Below are 22,693 nucleotides of genomic sequence, written 5' to 3' on the forward strand. Positions count from 1 at the left end.
CCTCCTGGGTTCAAGCAATTCTCCTGCCTTAGCCTCCTGAGTAGCTGGGATTACAGGCACCCGCCACCACGCCCAGCCAGTTTTTTGTATTTTTTAGTAGAGATGGGGTTTCGCCATGTTGGCCAGGCTGGTCTTGAACTCCTGATCTCAGGTGATCCGCCCACCTCAGCCTACCAAAGTGCTGCGATTATAGGTGTGAGCCACTGTGCTGGCCTGATCTTTTCCCTTCTTGAGCCAGTTATTTTGACTTTGAGCAGGAAGTGCTTTTGTGTCTTATTTCAGGGTTTGATGTCTGACCTAAAGACACACTCTCACTAGCAGAAGAGGAGTTAGAGGGAACAAATGAATGAACAGTGAGTTGAGAGGAAAGAGTGGATGAATAAGTAAAGATCCCTTGGTGGCAAGTAACAGAAATGAAACTCAAACCATCTTAGGCAATATGTCTCTGAAAAGCCCATTGGCTTCAGGTATGGCTGGATCCAGGGACTCAAAAAATCTACAGAGAAAAATAAAGCAGGGCCAGGCACTATGGCTCACACCTGTAATCCCAGAACTTTGGGAGGCCAAGTTGGGAGGAACACCTGAGCCCAGGAGTTTGAGACCAGTCTGGGCAACATGGTGAGACCCCATCTCTACGAAAAGATCCAAAAATTAGGCCAGGCACAGTGGTTCACACCTGTAATCCCAGCACTTTGGGAGGCTGAGGTGGGCAGATTATGAGGTCAAGAGATCGAGACCATCCTGGCCAACATGGTGAAACCCCGTCTCTACTAAAAATACAAAAATTAGCTGGGCATGGTGGCACGAGCCTGTATTCCCAGCTACTTGGGAGGCTGAGGCAGGAAAATCACTTGAACCTGGGAGGCGGAGGTTGCAGTGAGCCAAGATCACACCACTGTACTCCAGCCTGGTGACAGAGGGAGACTTGGTCTCAACAACAGCAAAAAGATACAAAAATTAGCCAGGCATGGTGGTGCATGCCTGTCATCGCCTGGTACTCGGGAGGCTGAGGTGGGAGGATTGCTTGATCCTGGAGGTCGAGGCTGCAGTGAGATGTGATGGCACCACTGCACTCCAGTCTGGGCAACAGAGCGAGACCCTGCCTCAAAAAAAAAAAAAATTAAGCAGGATAATGGGGACAAAAAAAAAAAGACAGAAAATCTTCACTGCTGTGAAACTAATACCTCTTTTGAAGCTGCTCTTGAAGCGTTTTTGGAGCTTGAAAGGTCAATACCTTCAGCTTTTAGCTTTACACTCTAGAGATTCTTTGGGTGTGAAGTGAAGGAATTCATGAACAACTTTCTAAGGGAAAAGATGTTCAATTACAAGCTGTAGGGGTTTCAGGGTCCTGATCTTCCCTGGGGTTCGAGTGAAGTCACACCTCTTCCTGGTCAGGATTCTTTCACTTAGCAGTTAACCATTGAGTGCCTTCTCTGCTTCACACGTCACCATGCCTGGCTAATTTTTGTATTTCTAGTGAAGTTTTAGTAAAGATAGGTTTTCGCTGTGTTGCCCAAGCTGGTCTCGAACTCCTGACCTCAGGTGATCCGCCCACCTTGTCCTCCCAAAGTGTTGGGATTACAGGCATGAGCCACTGCGCCTGGCCAGAACTTTTTTCTTTATTTTTCTGAAACAGGGTCTTACTCTATTGCCTAGGCTGGAGTGCAGTGGCATGGTCTTGGCTCACTATATCCTGGACCTCCTGGGCTCAAGCTATCCTCCCACCTCAGTCTCCAGAGTAGCTGGGACCACACGCACATACTCCCATATGCCCAGCTAATTTTTCAATTTTTTTTTTTTTTTTTTGGTAGAGATGGAGTCTAGAGATAGGGTTTCACTATGTGGCCCAGGCTGGCCTTGAGCTCCTGGCCTCAAATGATCCTCCTGCCTCAGTCTCTCAAAGTGCTGGGATTACAGGCGTGAATGACTGCACCTGGCCGTATACAAAGAACTCTTGAAATGGAATAAGAAAATAAGCAACCAAATCAAAAACTGGGCAAAAAATCTGAAGAGACACCTCACCAAAGAAGATATACAGATGGATGGCTGGGTATGGTGGCTGTCAGCACTTTGGGAGGCCGAGGCATGTAGATCACTTGAGCCCAGGAGTTTCAGACCAGCCTGGGCAACATGGTGAACCTCATCTCTACAAAATACAAAAAATTAGTCCGGCATGATGGTGCATGCCAGTAGTCCCAGCTACTCAGGAGGCTGAGGTGGGAGGATCACTTGCTGAGCCCAGGAAGTTGACGTTGCAGTGAGCTGTGATCATGCCACTGTACTCTGGCCTAGGCAACAGAGCAAGACTCTGTCTCAAAAAAAAAAAAAAAAAAAGAAGAGCCCAGGTGCAGTGGCTCACATCTGTAATCCCACCACTGTGGGAGGCCACGGCAGGAGGATCGCTTGAGCTCAGCAGTTCGAGACCAGCTTGGGCAACACAGCGAAAACCTATCTTTACTAAAACTTCACTAGAAATACAAAAATTAGCCAGGCATGGTGACGTGTGCCTATAGTCCCAGCTACTCAGGAGGCTGAGGCTGGAGAATTGCTTCAGTCCAGGAGGTGGAGGGTGCAGTGAGCTGAGATCCCACAACTGCACTCCAGCCTAGGTGATGGGAGTGAAACCTTGTCTCAAATAAAAAAATTAAAAAAAAAGAGAGAAGAAGAAAGACAATAGCAAATAAGCAAATGAAAAGGTGTTCATCATTGTATGTCATCAGGGAATTGCAAATCAAAACAACAATGAGATATCACTACATACCTGTGAAAACAGCTAAAATCCAAAGCACTGATAATTCAAGTGAGGACATAGAGCAACAAAAACTTTTTTTTTTTTTTGAGATGGAGTCTCACTCTGTCACCCAGGCTGGAATGCAGTGGCACCATCTGGGCTCACTGCAATCTCTGCCTACTGGGTTCAAGCGATTCTCCTGCCTCAGCCTCCTGAGTAGCTTGGATTACAGGCGTGCACCACCATGCCTAGCTAATTTTTGTATTTTTAGTAGAGATAGGGTTTCACCATGTTGGTCAGGCTGGTCTCGAACTCCTGACCTCATGGTCCACCCGCCTCGGCCTCCCAAAGTGCTGGGATTACAGGCGTGAGCCACTGCACCTGACCTCAAAAATTTTCATTCATTGCTGTTGGGAATACAAATGGTACAGACAATTTGGAGGACAATTTGGCAGTTTCTTACAAAGCTAAACATAGTCTTACCATATGATACAGCAATCACACTGCTAGGTATTTACTCAAATGTGGTGAAAACATGTCCACACAAAAACCTGCACAAGAATAGCAGCTTTATTCATAATTGCCAAAACTCGGAAGCAACCAAGATGTCCTTCGGCAGGTAAAGAGATGAACAAACTGGTACATCCATACAATGGAATATTAATTCAGTGATAAAAATAAATGAGCTATTGGCTGGGCGCAGTGGCTCCTGTCTGTAATCCCAGAGCTTTGGGAGGCCGAGGTGTGCGGATCACCTGAAGTCAGGAGTTCGAGACCAGCCTGGGTAACATGGCAAAACACCATCTCTACAAAAAACACAAAAACTAGCCAGATATGGTGGTGTGCACCTATAGTCCCAGCTACTTGGGAGGTCGAGGTGGGAGAATGGCTTGAGCCCAGGTGGCGGAAGTTGCAGTGAGCTGAGATCTCACCACTACACTCCCATCTGGGTGACAGAGCAAGACCTTGTCCCGCCGGGTGTGGTGGCTCAGGCCTGTAATTCCAGCACTTTGGGAGGCCAAGGGGGGGCGGATCACCTGAGGTCGGAAGTTCAAGACCAGCCTGACCAACATGAAGAAACCCTATCTCTACTGAAAATACAAAATTAGCCGGGCGGGCGTGGTGGTACACACCTGTAATCCCAGCTACTCGGGAGACTGAGGCAGGAGAATAGCTTGAACCCGGGAGGCAGAGGTTGCGGTGAGCAGAGATCATGCCACTGCACTCCAGCCTGGGCAACAAGAGTGAGACTCCGTCTCAAAAAAAAAAAGTATATGTATACATATATATGTATTACCTATATTTTTTACATATATATATTTTACATATATATATTTTATACATATATATGTAAAAAATATATATGTATAAAATATACATATCTATGTAAAATATACGTATATGTTTTACATATATATGTAAAATATGTTTTTTACATATATATGTAAAACATACGTATATTTTACATAGATATATATATCTTACATATCTATGTAAAATATATATTTTACATAGATATGTATATCTTACATATCTATGTAAAATATATATTTTACATATATATGAGATATATATTACATATTTTACATATCTATGTAAAATCCCTTTTATATTTTATATATATATATATATATATAATCCCTGCTGGGATTATAGGCATGAGCCACTGCGCCTGGCCAGCTTGTCTTTATCAGCCCTGAGCTGATGAGGCTATCAAATGTCAACCTCAACACTCTTCCCAGGCTCTCTTTTCCACCTCAGGCAGAGTTTGTCTTCAGATGCAAAGGCCTATAAGTCTTCTTTCCAGTTAGTGCTGAGACTTCGCCAGCCACAGAAGGGATTCTGACATCGCATCCAAATAAGGTGAAAGGATTAGCTGTTGTTAAAACAGTGTGAGAGCTGTGAGTAAGGAAATATTCTCTCTGAGATGGGCCCTGCTGAAATATACAACATGAGCCTTCCAAATATGAGCTACTGACTGGAAAGAAGCCTGCTTGTTATGGAGCCTGAATCTTCCTCCCCAGCCAGGGATCTAGTGATGCCAATCCCGCTGAGGTCTGGTGTTCAACGGAGGTCAGGATGCAGCCCACCTGAGACCTTAAGGGGTGGGGGGTCCTTCATTAGTTAGCAGGCATAGTTTAGTAACAGTAACATCACAAATAATGTGTGGGATTCAGGGTTTCTGAATAGTGCTAACATAATATGGAGAATGAACAGTCCAAAGTCTCCATGAGGAAGGATTGATAGAAAAGAATTCGTTCAACAATCTTTTATCAAGAATAGTCATGTAAGATCCTTTTGTAGTTCATGAGCATGATGATTGGGTATTTATGCACACGTGTGAGATCTGCCACTCTCTGAACCTTGTTACAACGTCTAACCTGAAAAAAAAATAGTCATATATGGGCCAGGCATAGTGGGTCACACCTGTAATCCCAGCACTTTGGGAGGCCAAGGTGGGCAGATTGCTTGAGTTCAGGAGTTCAAGACCAGTCTGGGCAACATAAGGAGACCCTGTCTCTACAAAAAAATACAAAAAGTTAGTCATGGGTGGTGGTGCACACCTGTAGTCCCAGCTACTCAGGTGGCTGAGGCAAGAGTATCGCTTGAACCCGGGAGGTTGAGGCTGCAGTAAGCTGTGATCATGCCACTGCACTCCAACCTGGGTGGCAGAGTGAGACCCTGTCTCAAAAAAAACATAGTCATACAAAATATACAACTTGTCTATTGCTGTGTAACAAATTATCCCTAAGCACAGCAGCTTAAAACAATATTTATTTATCTCACAGTTTCTGTGGGTGAGGAAATTGGGAGTGGTTCTGCTGAGTGGTTCTTATGCCTGGTTGCATGAGAGTTTGCTGTCAAATCATCAGCTGGGGCTGCCATCATCTGAAGGCTTGACTGGGGCTGGAGGACCTGCCTCCGTGATGGCTCACTCACACAGCTATTGGCAGGAGGTCTCAGTTCCTCGTGACATGACCCCTCGCTAGAGCTGCTTGAGAGTGCTCATGACATGGCAGCAGCCCTCTGCAGGAGCAGGCAATTGGAGAGAGAGAGAAAGAGACCAAGACAGAAGCCTGAAGGTGTTTTGTGACCTTGGTATTGGAAGTTGTACACTGTCACTTCCACTTTATTCTGTTTGTTACAAATGAGTTACTAAATTCAGTTCACAGTCAAGAGGAAGGGAAATAGGGTCCACCTTTTGAAAGAAGTGTCAAATTGTGGACATATCTTAAACCACCTCATTGAATCAAAAAGAAACAAGAAACCTGAAAGTCTTGAGGCTGCTAAAACTCCTGCTGCCATTAGGACAATGGGAATTTAGTATGAAGAAAAGAGTTCTAGATTGACAGTGATAGCAAGATTCATTCACTAATTCATCCATCCATTCCTTCATCCACTCATTCAACAGCTATTAATTGACCATTACTGTGTGCAGTTGGAAAACTCTATTATATGCTACTGGGCTCAAGAACAAACACCATTATAATTAAAATAACCATTGCTGGCTGGGCACAGTTGTTCATGTCTATAATGCCAGCACTTTGGGAGGCCAAGGCGGAAGGATCGCTTGAGCTCAGGAGTTTGCGACCAGCCTGGGCAACATGGTGAAACCCTGTCTCTACAAAAAATAAAAAAATTACCCAGATGTGGTGGTGTGTGCCTGTAGTCCCAGCTACTAGGGAGATTGAGGTGGGAGTACCATGAGCCTCAGAGGTAGAGGCTGCAGTGAGCCAAGATTGCATCACTGCACTCCAGCCTGGGTGACAAAGTGAGATCCTGTCTCAATAATAATAATAATAACAACAACAATTGCTGGCCTTTATCTAGCACTTACTGTGTGCCCAGTACTACAAAGATCTTTGGATTTAATTATCTCATTTAATTATCCCAATAACCCTTTTAGGTGGGGGCTGTTATTATTCGCCATTTACAAGTGAGAAACCTTAGAAAGGGAAGATCATGTACTTTCAAGGGGTAGAACCCGTGATGTGAATCTTAGTCTGTTTGGGCTGCTATAACAAAAAAACACCATCAACTGCATGGCTTATAATCAACAACCGCTTACTTCTCACAGTTCTGGTGGCTGGAAAGTCCAAGATCATGACACCAGCAAATTCAGTATCTGATAAGGGCCCACTTTCTGGTTCACAGATAGCATCTCCTCACTGTGTCCTCATGTAGTAGAAGGGGTGAGGGGTCTCTCTAGAGCCTCTTTTACAAAGGTACTAATCTTATTCATGAGGGCTCACCCTTGTGACCTGTCACCTCCAAAAGGCCCCACCTCCTAATACCATCGCTTTGGGGGTTAGGATTTCAATGTATGAATTTGGGAGGGGTGCAGATCACAGACATCCAGGCCATAGCAGAACCAAAGGACTCTGACCTGAAAGTCTGTATGCTTACACCATAGAGTGTTCTCGTAATAACAGTGACAGTTATTATTACTGTTTTAATGATGGATTCCTGTTACCTAGCCAACAACTCTGAGGCTCAGAGAGCATGAGTGAATTGTCCAAGGTTGTTTTTGGCAGAGCCAAGCTGCAAAGCCAGGTCCCAAGAGTGCCGAGTCTGTGCTCTTTCTTCTACACTTGCTTAAAATGGAATCCTTTTTGTCCTGCTTCCTGCAGAAACAGAGCTAAGATGGAAAAGAGCCCAGGAGACTGGGGAGGAGTGTGGGAAGGGGGGAAATTATTGCTGGTGCCTGGAAGTTTTCACAAGCGTGGCTTTCCCCTGGTTGGTTGAAGACTAGATCAGAATCTCTCCAGAGGCTGCTGTGAAGATGCTGTGGAATTCCTGGTGTGTCTGATGAGGTGTTGCTGCACCGAGGCTGTCAGACAGCTGGCTCTCTGAGAAAAGGTCCAGACCCTGTTGCTGCCCCAAGGAATGAGGTCAGATGTAGCTAAATGTTATGGAGCCTTTGCTGAGCGTCAGGCATGGTGTTAAGGTGTGCACATTTACTCAGCGTCTTCATGGCCATACACAAGTCAATACCCTTTATTATTCCTATCTTACAAAGAGGGAAACTGAGACACAAAAAGGACGACTTGGGCCAGGCACAGTGGCTCACGCCTGTAATCCCAGCACTTTGGAAGGCCGAGGCGGGTGGATCACTTGAGATCAGGTGTTCGAGACCAGCCTGGCCAACATGGTGAAACCCCATCTCTACCCAAAATACAAATATTAGCAGGGCATGGTGGCGCATGCCTGTAATCCCAGCTACTCGGGAGGCTGAGGCAGAAGAATCGCTTGCACCTGGGAGGCAGAGTTTGCAGTGAGTCGAGATCGCGTCACTGCACTCCAGCCTGGTCTCTGTCTCAAAAAAAACAAAAACAAAAAAAAACAGAGAGAGAGAAAATACAAACAGGATGACTTGTCTGGGTGCACATAGATATGTGGTCTCCAGGCTGGTTAGCTGGGGTGCGCAGAGCTGGTAAACTGTAACAGTTTAAGCCCGGGGCCTGCAGTGCCTGATTTCATGGACCCTAGGCAATCTTGCCTCTGTGAGCCCCTTCCCTCCATAAAAAAATTTAACTTTATATTTCATGACTATGTCGGAATGAAGTTAAATCTAATCCAGACTAAAGTCACTATTTTAAAAATGTATTTTTTAATTTTTTAATTTTAAAAAATGTAATAATAGAGATGAGATTTCACTATGTTGCCCAGGCTGGTCTCAACCTCCTGGACTCAAGTGATCCTTCTGCTTTGGTTTCCCAAAGTCCTGGGATTACAGGTGTGAGCCACTGTGCCTGGCTGAATTCACTATTATATGCTCATTATTATTATATTTATGTTTTTCTTCCAAGTTTAAAACAAATTAAAATAAAACAATGTTATTAGAATAAAATAAAGCCTCGTGGGCCCTGTGCTTGCGGTGTCTGATGGGAAGTTGACCTTGTCGGGTGAGTCCTGATTCTCCCACGTGCTGACTGTGTGACCTTGGCCAACTTCACCTCTCTGTGCCTCACTTTATGTAATGTGGGAATAAATGATAGACTATATGGTATGGGGCGATTATGAGGATGAAATGAATATATGTAAAATGGTCAATACAGTGCCTGCCATAAATGAAAATGCTCAATCAATTAATAAATGTTAGTTGAATGTTTTTGTTTTTTAGTGACTTGTACTGGTCCCACAGCTAGCAAGTGGTAGAGCTAAGAGTGTACCCTAGGTTTGACTGACTGTCAAATCTCTGATCTAACCTCCTCAATGCAGTGAGAGAATAAGTGGCAGAACGGAGCTGAGAATTGCGCTACAGTGAATCTATTCCCCAACTAAAACACAGTCAACACATTGTAAATTTTCCAGCAGGGTCTTCATATATATATATATATATATATATATATGCATACACATATGCACATACACATACACATCTCTCCCTATGAAGTAGACATTATTTATTTAAATTTTATGTAACATATATTTTACCACTATATATATGACCACTATTTTATTTTTATATATATATATACATATATATCCACTATATATATATTTTTTCATATTTTTTTATTTTTTTTGTGTGTGACAGAGTCTTGCACTGTCTCCCAGGCTGGAGTCCAGTGGTGCAATCTCAGCTCACTGCAACTTCCGCCTCCTAGGTTCACGCAATTCTCCTGCCTCAGCCTCCCAAAGTACTGGGATTACAGGTGCACACCACCAAACCTGGTTAATTTTTTTTTTTTTTTTTTTTTTTTTTTTAGTAGAGACAGGGTTTCACTATGTTGGCCAGACTGGTCTCAAACTCCTGATCTCAGGTGATCCACCCACCTCAGCCTCCCAAAGTACTGGGATTACAGGTGTGAGCCATGCGCCCTGCCCACTATATATATTTTACCACTATATATATACACCACATACACACACATGTATCTCCCCATGAAGTAGACATTATTTATTTAAATTTTGTTATTTTTATTTTATGACTACATATATAGCCACTTTTCAATATATATAAGTATATATTTTACCACTATATATTTATATATAAACATATATATACCTAGTGGTAAAAATATAATAATATAATATATATAAATATATACATGTTATATATAATATGTATACATATATAATATGTGTATATATGTTATGTGTGTATATAATATGTAATACATAATACATAGTCTGTAATATACATATTATATATACATTATATACATATTAATTATATATTTATATAATATGTATCTATTGTATAATATGTATTATTTATGATATGTACATATTATTATGTATATTAATATGTACATACATTGCATAAATACATAATATGTATATATTATAATATGTGTATATTATATATATGTGTATATGTATTTACATATATGTGTAAAATATTTATATATCATGAATATTTTAATATGTATAGATTAATATTATATATGTATGCAATATATAAATATATACCAAAATTATTTATAAATATATGTTTATATAATATATAACATAAAATTTACTATTTCAACCGGTTTTTAGTGTATAATTCAGTGATATTAAGTAGATTCACATTGCTTGCACTATGTATCTCCAGAACTTTTTTATCTTTCGAAACTGAAACTCTGTACCCATTAAAAAATAATTCCTCATTCCATCCTCCCTTCAGCCCCTAGTAACTGCTCTTCTAGTTTGTCTCTATGAATTTGACTGATCCAAGTATATCATATAAGTTTCATCCTAAGTCATCAAAATCTGTTGTGTATTTTACACTTACAGCATATCTCAGTTTGGCCTCACCATATATTTTGAGTGCTCAGTAGACACATGTGGCCACCATATTGGACAGCACAGGGCTATAGGTTGGGTGATCAGGACTCTGGGGACACTCCACATCCAGGATAACCTTTACTACTACAATTCTCTCCCATATTCCCCATAAATATATGAGTTGAGGTTAGAAAAATACACTCCCCCTGAGATTATGGTGTAGGAGTAGAGTCAAAAGCCTGAAATAAGAGTCCATGGGAGGCCGGGCGCGGTGGCTCACGCTTGTAATCCCAGCACTTTGGGAGGCCGAGGCGGGCGGATCACGAGGTCAGGAGATCGAGACCACGGTGAAACCCCGTCTCTACTAAAAATACAAAAAAAAAAAATTAGCCGGGCGTGGTGGCAGGCGCCTGTAGTCCCAGCTACTCGGAGAGGCTGAGGCAGGAGAATGGCGTGAACCCGGGAGGCGGAGCTTGCAGTGAGCCGAGATTGCGCCACTGCACTCCAGCCTGGGTGACAGAGCGAGACTCCGTCTCAAAAAAAAAAAAAAAAAAAAAAAAAAAAAAAGAGTCCATGGGTTTTAGTTGAAGTGGACTGGAGTGAGTTGCCTGGATTTAGACTTACCGAGGATCTGCAGAAGACATCCCCTCTCCATCACTCTCCCTGCCACCACTCTCACTTGCACCCATGCATGGAGTGCTGGAGGCTGGACAGTGGGATTTCGATTGAGGATGTCTACTATACTGAAATAAACAAGCAACACACCAGACTATTGCTCATAGGCTGACAGACTTGAAGACTGAAGGGTATCTTAGGCATCATCCAGCCAAGTGGCTTTGAGCTGGTTTGTGAAGTCATTGGGCTTTGAAAAGCTAGAGATGTGGATCCTGGAGTTGAGTGTCTGGGTTTGAATCTTGGCTCTGTGACTTACGAGCTGTGTGAACTTCAGCAAGTTGTTCAACTCCATTGGGCTTCAACCGCCTCATGGAAATTGTAGATCATTATAATGCCCACTTCACAGGGTTATTAAGAAGATTTAAGTGAAATATTAAATTAATGCATGTAATACACTTAGAGCTGAGCTTAAAGTAAATACAATTTAAGTGTTTGTTAAAGAACGAGTCAGTGGCTGTACTGAGGGAAAGGCCGGGTCCCTGTTCTCACTACAAGCAGAGAAGCTTTGCTTTTATCTGTTTTATATATTGGTTTTCCTTTTAAAATGTCATTAAAAGGAAGAACAATGGGTGAACACTCACTCGTGTTGTAACGTAAGCCCATACTTTACAAATGGGAAACACAACCAGGCCGGCTATGTGCTCTGCCCGAGGTCCCACAACTGAGAGGTGAGTAGAACAGGTGCAGAAGCCAGGGCAGGGCTGTTTCACTACACTGCGCTGTCTATACTGTGCTGAAAGACTGGAATTTTGGGGTCTTGTTTTCCTAGGGAAGTCTCATACATCACTGGTAACAGCTTAGCTCCATGCTGGCTTGAAAAAAGATGGTATAAATGAGCTCTTTGGCTGGGTGCAGTGGCTCACATCTATAATCCCAGCATTTTGGGAGATCAAGGCAGGCAGATCCCTTGAGTCCAGGAGTTTGAGATCAGCCTGGACAACATGGTGAAACCCCATCTCTACACAAAAAAATACAAAAATTAGCCAGGCGTGATGATGTGTGCCTGTAGTTATAGCTACTCAGGAGGCTGAGGTGGAAGAATTGCTTGATCTCAGGAGGTCGAGGCTGCAGTGAGCTGTGATCGCACCACTGTGTTCCAGCTTGGGTGACAGAGGGAGAACCTCTCGAAAAAAAAAAAAAAAAGATCTCTTTGCTTCTTCATGGCAAAGGTCATTGAAGGTGGTCCCTAGAGGAGTTGCGCTTTCTTATCCCATGAATGGTGGAGAAGTTTTGTTGTTGTTTTGAGACAAGGCCTCGCTCTGTCACTCAGGCTGGTGTGCAATGGCCTGACTACAGCTCACTGCAACCTAAACCTCGTGGGCTCAGGTCAAGCCATCCTCCCCCCACAGCATCCTGAGTAGCTGGGAGTACAGGGGCGCACCACCACACCTGGCTGATTGTTAAAAATTTTTTTGTAGAGGTGGGGTCTTGCTGTGCTGCCCAGGCTGGTCTCAAATTCCTGGGCTCCAGTGATTCTCCCATTTCAACCTTCTAAGGCGTGAGCCACTGCACCCAGCTGGTGGAGAAGATTTTAAGCCTGCTGGATGGTATTTCTGGGTGCTAGAACCTTCCCTAAAGTAGATGACTTTGGGCTTGGCCCTCAACATCCTCTCCATCTCTCCTCCACAGAATAATGGCTGAGAGGCTCAAGGAATTGATGTCACCTCTAGGCCTCTGATTAGTCTAATCAATCACCCACATTTTTTTTATTTTTTTTGCATATGTTTGGTTCAGGGATGGCAGGTTGAGGCCAATGTGGGCCAAAGAGATACTGGAAAATTTTGCTAAGTTCTCAGTCTTTTGAATGTAAACTAGAAACACATTGTTCTAGTTTCTATGGGAAGTCCTTCTGTAGTCATGAAAAAGACACCCTGAGAACTAGACAATATTTGAAGTAAGAGAATATCTGGCCTGGTACGGTGACTGACACCTACAATTCCAGAGCTTTGAGAGACCGAGGCAGGAGGATCCTTTGGGGCTAGGTGTTCGAGACCAGCCTAGGCCAACAGAGCAATACCCCTATCTCTAAAAATAAAAATAAAAACAAAAAATTAGCTAGGAGTGATGGTGTGTGCCTGTAGTCCTAGCTACTCAGGAGGCTAAGGCAGGAAGATTGCTTGGAGCCCAGGAGTTTGAGGCTGTAGTGAGCTATAATTGTGTCACTGCACTCTAGCCTGGACAACAGAGCAAGACCCTGTCTCTAAAAAAAATTTTAAAAAAAGAGAAAATCCCCCCAAAATAGTGTCTCCAGAGTCCTTATCAACCAACTGTAGCCCTGTGCTGCTCAATATAGTGGCCATATGTGGCTGCTGAGCACTCAAAATATATGGTGAGGCCAAATTGAGATATGCTGTAAGTGTATAATACACAACAGATTTCAAAGACTTAGGATGAAAAAAGCCAAAATATTTCAATACTTTTTTATATTGACTACATATTGAAATAATCTTTTGAATATATTGGGTTAGAAAAAATTGTATTAGGCCAGGCGTGGTGGCTCATGCCTATAATCCCAGCACTTTGGGAGACTGAGGCAGGCGGATCACTTGAGGTCAGGAGTTCAAGACCAGCCTGGCCAATATGGTGAAACCCTGTCTCTACCAAAAATACAAAAATTAGCCAGGTGAGGTGGCAGGTGCCTGTAATCCCAGCCACTGGGGAGGCTGAGGCAGGAGAAGCACTTGAACCCAGGAGGCGGAGGTTGCAGTGAGCCAAGATCATGCCATTGCCCTCCAGCCTGGGCATCACAGTGAAACTCTGTCTCAAAAAAGTAATAATAATAATTAATACTGATCACTAATTTTACTTGTTTCATTTCTTTTCTTCTTCTTCTTTTTATTTTATTTTATTTTTTTATTTTTGAGACAGGGTCTCACTCTGTTGCCCTAGCTGGAGTGCAGTGGGGAGAACACGGCTCACTGCAGCCTTGACCTCCTGGGTTCAAGCGATCCTTCTGCCTCAGCCTCCTGAGTAGATGAGACCACAGGCACACACCACTACACCTGGCTAATTTTTAAAATTTTGTAGAGATGGGTTCTTACCATATTGCCCAGGCTGGTCTCCAACTTTTGGGCTCAAGCAATCCTCCAACCCTGGCCTCCCAAATGCTGGGATTACAGGCATGAGCCACCTCGCCCAGGCTGTTTCTTTTACTTTCGTTAATGTGACCTAGAAAATTTTAAATTACATATGCTGCTTTCATTCCAGATTTATAGTTGTGCAAGCCAGGAGAATCTCGCTGATTTGCTCTTTTACAGGTAAGTGTGACTTTGAGAATACAGAATTTCCATGCCCTGAAACCAATGTGCTTGGTTATACTAAAGCAAAGCTCAGACATCAAATCTTCCCATTTGCAAATGCATCACAATGTATTTTTGTGTGTATGTGAGACAGGGTCTCACTGTGTCACCCAGTCTGGAGTGCAGTGGCACAATCATAGCTCACTGCAGCCTTGACCTCCGAGGCTCAAGCAATCCTTCCACCTCAGCCTCCCGAGTAGCTAGAACTATAGGCATGCACCACCACACCCAGCTAATTTTTGTATTTTTCATAGAGATGGGATTTTGCCATGTTGCCCAAGCTGGTCTTAAATTCCTGGGCTCAAGCTATCTGCCTCCTTCAGCCTCCCAAAGTATTGTGGTTGTAGGTGTGAGACGCTGTGCCTGCCCTCTCACCATGCATTTTTAAGAAACAAGATCAGCCGGGCGCGGTGGCTCACACTTGTAATCCCAGCACTTTGGGAGGCCGAGGCGGGCGGATCACGAGGTCAGGTGATCGAGACCACGGTGAAACCCCGTCTCTACTAAAAATACAAAAAATTAGCCGGGCGTGGTGGCGGGCGCCTGTAGTCCCAGCTACTCGGAGAGGCTGAGGCAGGAGAATGGCATGAACCCGGGAGGCGGAGCTTGCAGTGAGCCGAGATCGTGCCACCGCACTCCAGCCTGGGTGACAGAGCGAGACTCCGTCTCAAAAAAAGAAAAAAAAAAAGAAACAAGATCAGCCAGGCATGGTGGCTCATGCCTGTAATTCCAGCACTCTGGGAGGCCAAGGCGGGTGGATCACCTGGGGTCAGGAGTTCGAGACCAGCCTGGTCCACATGGTGAAACCCTGTCTCTACCAAAAATACAAAAATTAGCCAGGAGTGGTGGTACACACCTGTAATCCCAGCTACTTTGGAGGCTCAGGCAGGAGAATCGCTTGAACCCGGGAAGCAGAGGTTGCAGTGAATGAGACTGCACGACTGCACTCCAGCCTGTGCATCAGAGCAAGACTCCATCTCAAAAAAAAAAAAAAGAAAAGAAAAGAAAAAAGAAATAAGATCTTTTGTTTTAAAAAATAAAACTATGATACCATTAACACATGAAAAAACTCTTAATATCCACTTATGTCTAGTTAGTGTTCAGATTTCTCTGATACTCTTATAGATGTCTCTTTAGGGTTGTTTTGTTCAAATCAGGATACAAACAAAGAATCACTTTTCATCTATCATGATTCCTCTATTTTTTTAATGCCATTCATTTATCATGTAGAGGGTTGACTAATCTCCTCCTCCTGTGTCTTTTTTTTTTTTTTTTTTTGAGACGGAGTCTCACTCTGCTGCCCAGGCTGGAGTGCACTGGCAGGATCTCAGCTCACTGCAAGCTCCGCCTCCCAGGTTCACGCCATTTTCCTGCCTCAGCCTCCCAAGTAGCTGGGACTACAGGCACCTGCCACCACACCCGGCTAATTTTTTGTATTTTTAGTAGAGACGGGGTTTCACCATGTTAGCCAGGATGGTCTCGATCTCCTGACCTCGTGATCTACCTGCCTTGGCCTCCCAAAGTGCTGGGATTACAGGCGTGAGTCACTGCGCCTGGCCTCTCATGGTGTCTTTTAACATGCTCCTCTTTCCCCTGTTGTTCACCACATCATCTGATCTGATAATTAAATTGAGAAGATTAATGAGATTCAGCTAGATTTATATTTTTGGCAGGAATACTTTACTGGTGGTGCTGTCTGTAATGGTTAATTTTATGTGTCAACTTGGAGGGCGTGTTTGGATGAGATCAACATTTAAATCTTTGAGTAAGCAGGCGGCCTTCCATAATGTGAGTGGGCCTCATCCAATTAGATGAAGGCCTGAATAGAACAAAAAGTCTGGCCTCTGTGAGCAAGGAGGAATTTTCCAGAAGACTGCCTTCGTACTGAAACTATACCACCAGCTCTCCTAGGTCTACAGCCTGCCAGCTCACATTGAATATTGGGGACTTCCCAGCCTCCACAATTGTATGAGTCAATTTCTTATAATGAATTTCTCTCTCACCCTCTCTTTTTCTCTCTGTTAACATTTGGGTATGTTTCCTTCCCACTTAAAAAAATTTAACACAGTTGAGATCACTTTACGTAATTTTGTCTTCTGCCTTTTAAATTTAATATTATAACAAATTGCATTTTCTCCTATTATAAATCTTGTAACCATTATTCCTCTTTTCTAATCATGAAAGTAGGATTATTGTAGGACATTTGACAAATACAAAAAATTGGCTGGATGCAGTGGCTCATGCTGGTAATCCCAGCACTTTAGGAGGCCAAGGTGGGAGGATCACTTGAGCCTGGGGGTTTGAGACCAGCCTGGGCAGCATAGTGAGACCCTGTCTCAATTTAAAAAAAAAGAAAGAAAAGAAAAAGGAAGAAAAATATTAAAAAATTTAAGAATGAATAAAAACTCTTCTATAATCCCATCATATATTAATATATTTTTGTAATACATTGTAGTCTGTGTTCTCTTTGTGGAAATTATATTATAGTATAGCTGGGCATGGTGGGTCATGCTTGTAACCCCAGCACCTCAGGAGACTGAGGTGGGCGGATTCCTTGAGTTCAGGAGGTTGAGGCTGCAGTGAGCTAAGATCATGCCACTGTACTTCAGCCTGGGTAACAGAGCAAGATCTTTCTCAAAAAAAAAAAAAAAAAATTAAAAAACAAAAATCAGCTGGGCATAGTGGCTCATGCCTGTAATCCCAGCACTTTGGGAGGCCAAAGTGGGCGGATCACCTGAGGTCAGGAGTTTGAGACCAACCTGGCCAACATGGTGAAACCCCATCTCTACTAAAAAATACAAAAAAATTAGCCGGGTGCAGTGGCACGTGCCTGTAGCCCCAGCTACTTGGGAGGCTGAGTCATGAGAATTGCTTGAACTTGGGAGGCGGAGGTTGCAGTGAGCCAAGATTGTGCTACTGCACTCCAGCCTGGGTGGCAGAGGGAGATTCTGTCTCAAAAAAAAAAAAAAGTGTAATAATAAATTTATCCTACTTTTTTCACCGTAACATTATATTAATATGTTGAGCATTTTATACTCCCATAAAATATTTTTCCAATTTGATTTTTAGATGTCTTAGTAATAAAGTATTATATTAATATACCATGGATTCTACTAGTACACATATAACCCTATTTTTGAAGTGTGATGCGATTTTTTAAAGGGTCTACAACATACCATAAGTAGTGTTTCCACAAATCACTTAACCATTCCTTTAGGAAGACACAATAAATATTAGAAATACCAAATTATTTCTCCTTCCCACCAATTTCCTGCAAAACTGGCCCATTTATTCAGTTTACCCCCAACCTCTTTCCCTCTAACCCAACATTCCATACTTGCTTAGCTGCGCTTGTCTTAGTGTATAGGATGTATGAACAATCATAGTGGAAGATAAATTGCAAGCTTGCCTAAGATTTTTGAATCTTGTATTTTATGTTATAGACAATAGAGAATGAGCAGACTTGAGAAGCAGAGGGCCTTAAGTAGATTCGATCGGTTTTATCAGAAACATCACTGTGGTAGGAACTGAACAGTAAGTGCAGATGAAGGGCAATAAAGGCGGGAAGGCTAGGTAAAAAGTTATTCCAACAGTTCAATCAAGAGTTGATGAGGCAGGGCACAGTGGCTCACACTTGCAATCCCAGCACTTTGGGAGGCCAAGTTGGAAGGATTGCTTGATCCCGGGAGTTCGAGACCAGCCTGGGCAACATAGCAGGACCCCATCTCAAAAAAAAAAGGAAAACAAAACAAAAAGAGTTGATAAGCAGGAGCACTGAAAATAAAAATGAGGAAGCAGATGAGAGAATGACCTTGCTGAGAAAGAATGCACAAGGCTGTTCATTGCTATAGTCTGAATGTTTGTGTCATCCCCAAATTAATAGATTGAAATCCTCATCCCCAAGGTGATGGTATTAGGAGGTAGAGCTTTTGGGAGGTGATTAGATCATGAGGGTGGGGGCGCTCATGAATGGGATGGTATGCTTATAAAAGAGGCCCCAGAGAAACCCCTCACCCCTTCAACCATGTAAAGACACAGTGAGAAGGTGCCCTCTATGAACAAGAAAGTGGGTGCTCACCAGACATTTTGGGATGACATAAACATTCAGATATAGCAATGACCAGCCTTGTGTGTTCTTTCTCTGCCAAGGTCTTTCTCTCATCTGCTTCCTCCTTTCTATTTTCAATCCTCCTGCTCATCAACTCTTTTTTTTTTTTTTTTTTTTTTGAGATGGGTCCCACTATGTTGCCCAGGCTGGTCTTAAACTCCTACACTAAAGCAATCCTCCCATCACGGCCTCCCAAAGTGCTGGCATTAAAGGCATGAGCCACTGCACCCAGCCTCATCAACTCTTAATTGAACTGTTGGAAAAACTTCTTACCTAGACTTCCTGCCTTGATTGCCCTCCTACTGTTCAGTTCCTACCAGAGCGATGCTTCTGAATCTGTTGGTACTTTGATCTTCAACTTCCCAGCATCCAGAACTGTGAGAAACACTTTCTATTATAAGCCACCCAGTCTATGGTATTCTGTTATAGCAGCCCAAATAGACTAAGGCAGAAATCAATGAGGAGAGAGGAACGCAGTAGAGAGGTCAACAGTGACTGAGGATGGTTAGGCTATTCAAGAAAAACCCTGTCCTTACTCTCAGCAACCTCCAGAAAGGCAAACAGGCAGCCTCCACTCCCAGGAAGGTTCCCATCTTATTACAGCAATGGTGCAATCTTGGTTCACTGCAACCTCTGCCTCCCGGGTTCAAGTGATTCTCCTGCCTCAGCCTCCCAAGTAGCTGGGATTACAGGTGCCCAATCCTCCCACCTTGGCCTCCCAAAGTGCTGGGATTATAAGTGTAATCAATTTTTGTATTTTTATTAGAGATGGGGTTTCACCAGGTTGGGCAGGCTGGTCTCAAACTCTGACCTCAGGTTATCAACCAGCCTCAGCCTCCCAGAGTGCTGGGATTACAGGTGTGAGCCACCATGCCCAGCCTCCCAGCTAATTTCTTAATTTTTTTTATAGAGATAGGGTTTTGCCATGTTGCTCAGGCTGGTCTCAAACTCCTAGGCTCAAGCGATCTGCCTGCCTCAGCCTGCCAAAGTGCTGGGATTACAGGCATGAGCCACCTTGCCCAGCCCCTCTTTCATTTTCTACCCCCGACCCTCCTCCAGAGTCTCTGGCTCCATCCAACCACACCTTCAGCCTTTGTGATTGAGGCTAAAGAGATATACTTCTGTCTTAATAATATGAATAGGTTCTTATAGATCTTTGGGGAATTATTATATTGAAAGATCTGCCCTCTCATCTCCTTCCAGGTAGAGGCACCAGAAAAACCCAATCTGCCACATAACCAGAGGGGAAACATATAAAGAATCAGGTTTGAAATTCATGACGCTAATTTCCACCTGACTAGGGCACAGCCTGGTCTGCCACAGTCACAAAGGGAGGCATGGTTGGACAGGGAGTGGAGTGTGCTTGGCAAAGGCAGATGATGTCAATTGTGGTGATTGGATCTGGAGGCAATACTCTCAGAGTCTGTCTTCCTACCTATAAAGGGGTCTGATATGGTTTGGCTGTGTCCCCACCCAATCTCATCTTGAATTGTAGCTCCCACAATTTCCATGTGTCTTGGGAAGTACCTGGTGGGAGGTAATTGAATGATGGGGCAGGTCTTTCCTGTGCTGTTCTCATGATAGTGAATAAGTCTCACGAGATCTGGTAGTTTTATAAAGGGAAGTTTCCCTGCACAAGTTCTCTCTCTGCCTACCACCATGTAAGATGTCCCTTGCTCTTCTGCTATGATTGTGAGGCCTCCTCAGGCATGTGGAATTGTGAGTCAATTAAACCTCTTTCCTTTGTAAATTACCCAGCCTTGGGTATGCCTTTATTAGCAGTGTGAGAACTGACTAATACAGGGTCGAAGTATTACCAATATTGGAACTATTCCTGAAGGCAAACTTCCTTTTCAAGGTCAAGTTCTTCTTGGGTAGAGTGTAGTGGTATAATGATAGCTCACTCTACAGCCTTGACCTCCTGGGCTCAAGCACTCCTCCCACCTCAGCCTCCCAAGTAGATAGGACCACAGCTGTGCACTACCACACCTAGCTATATTTTTATTTTTTGTAGAGATGAGGTCTTGCTATGTTGCCCAGGCTGATGTTTAATTATTGGCCTCAAGCAATCCCTTGGCCTCCCAACATGTTGGGATTACAGATGTGAGCCACCACACCCAGCCTAGTTCTGCTTTCTGATTCAAGCAGTTGTCATCTGTGTCTGAGTTCCCTTGCCAAGAGGCTGTGTCTGGGTTCCTTGGCCAGGCCTCTCCTTTGCTTCATTCTTCATCAAGGTGTCTGTTGGTGGCAAACTTCCTTTGCTCTGGCTTCAAGTTTCCATGTGGCAGGAGGTCCATCAGAGTAACATCCTAGCTGCTCTTGGTCCCCTCCCTTACTGTTTCCCATGGGAGGAAGAACAACACTCTGGTGGGTGTGGGAGAAGGAACTGGGCATGCTCCACTTAGTTCCTTCTTTCTGTTCTTTTTGCCAACACACCTTCTCTTCTGTTCCTCCATGCCTTAAGTCCTACAGGGCCAGGCTCTACCTCTGAGGCATGGGTCTGCTCACTTCAGTGCTGGGTAGTAAAGCACTAAGCACTCAAACAGGGTGGCTAAGTCTGCATAACTCTAGGGTGAGGAATTAGAAGCTCCTTAGTTGACCGGATGCAGTGGCTGTAATCTCAGCATGTTGGGAGGCTGAGGTGAGAGGATTGTTTGAGCCCAAGAGTTCAAGACCAGCCTGAGCAACATAGTGAGAGCCCACCTGATACGGTTTGGATTTGTGTCCCCACCCAAATCTCATGTAGAATTGTAATCCCCAGTGTTGGAGGAGGGGCCTGGTGGGAGGGTGAGTGGATCCTGGGGGTGAAGTTCCCCCTCGTTGTTCTTGTGATAGTGAGTGAGTTCTTACGAGATCTGGTTGTTTAAAAGGTGTGTAGCACCTCCTGCTTTGCCCTCTTCCTCCTACTCCTGCCATGTAAGACTTGCCTGCTTTCCCTCACCTTCTGCCATGACCCTGTTTCCTGAGGCCTCCCCAGCCATGCTTCCTGGTCAGCCTGTGGAACCATGAGCCAATTAAACCTCTTTTCTTAAGGCCGGGCACAGTGGCTCATGTCTGTAATCTCGACACTTTGGGAGGCCGAGGCAGGTGGATCACTTGAGGCCAGGAGTTCGAGACCAGCCTGGCCAACATGGTAAAACCCCATCTGTACTAAAAATACAAAGATTAGCCAGGTGTGACAGTGCGCACCTGTAGTCCCAGAGACTCAGGAGGCCGAGGCAGGAGAATCTCTTGAACCTGGGAAGCTGGGGTTGCAGTGAGCCTAGATCACACCACTGCACTTCGGCCTGGGTGACAGAACGAGACTCCTCTAAAAAAATAATAATAATAAAATAAAACTTGTTAAAAAACAAATTACGCGGTCTCAGGTAGTTTTTTTTTGTTTTTTTTTTTTGAGATGGAGTGTCGCTCTGTCACCCAGGCTGGAGTGCAGTGGCACGATCTCAGCTCACTGCAACTTCCGCCTCCTGAGTTCAAGTGATTCTCCCGTCTCAGCCTCACAAGTAGCTGGGACTATAGGCACCTACCTAGCTAATTTTTGTATTTTTAGTAGAGATGCGGTTTCACCATATTGGTCAGTCCGGTCTCGAATTCCTGACCTCAGGTAATCTGCCCACCTCAGCCTCCCACAGTGCTGGAATTACATGCATGAGCCACCGCACCCAGCCCAGTAGTTGTTTATAGCAGTGCAAGAACAAACTAATATGCCATCTCTACCGAGAATAATTTTTAAAATTAGCTGGGCATGGTGGCATGTGCTTGTGGTCCAAGCTACTTGGGAGGCTGAGATGGGAGGATTGCTTGAGCCTGGGAGGTCAAGGCTGCAGTGAGCCAGTATCATACTACTGCACTCCAGCTTGGGCAACAGAGCCAGACTCTGTCTCAAAAAAATAAGAAAAGGAAGAAGCAGCAGTTCTTTAGCCACATACCTAAAACAAATCAAATCTCTCCAAAATCAGTTCACTGGAAATCAAGTGATATTATCATCCCCACCTACTTGGTTCCTGTGTCTTCCTTTCATTTTGTGCCAAATTCAAGCAGGAAAAAGTGGCATGTTCCTTTTTTTTTTTTTTTTTTTTTTTGAGACAAGCCTCGCTCTTATCCCCCAGGCTTGAGTGCAATGGCTCGATCTCAGCTCACTGCAACCTCCGCCTCCCAGGTTCA

General features: G+C 43.9%; 1 pseudogene; it reads left to right on the plus strand.

Moving 5' to 3' along the window:
• Positions 1-5,023: 5,023 nt before the first annotated feature.
• LOC129472793 (uncharacterized) lies at positions 5,024-5,118 on the plus strand (annotated as a pseudogene).
• The last annotated feature ends 17,575 nt before the right edge of the window (positions 5,119-22,693 follow it).

The sequence above is a fragment of the Symphalangus syndactylus genome, chromosome 22 (genome assembly GCF_028878055.3).
Source record: "Symphalangus syndactylus isolate Jambi chromosome 22, NHGRI_mSymSyn1-v2.1_pri, whole genome shotgun sequence".
NCBI classification, from domain to species: Eukaryota; Metazoa; Chordata; class Mammalia; order Primates; family Hylobatidae; genus Symphalangus; species Symphalangus syndactylus.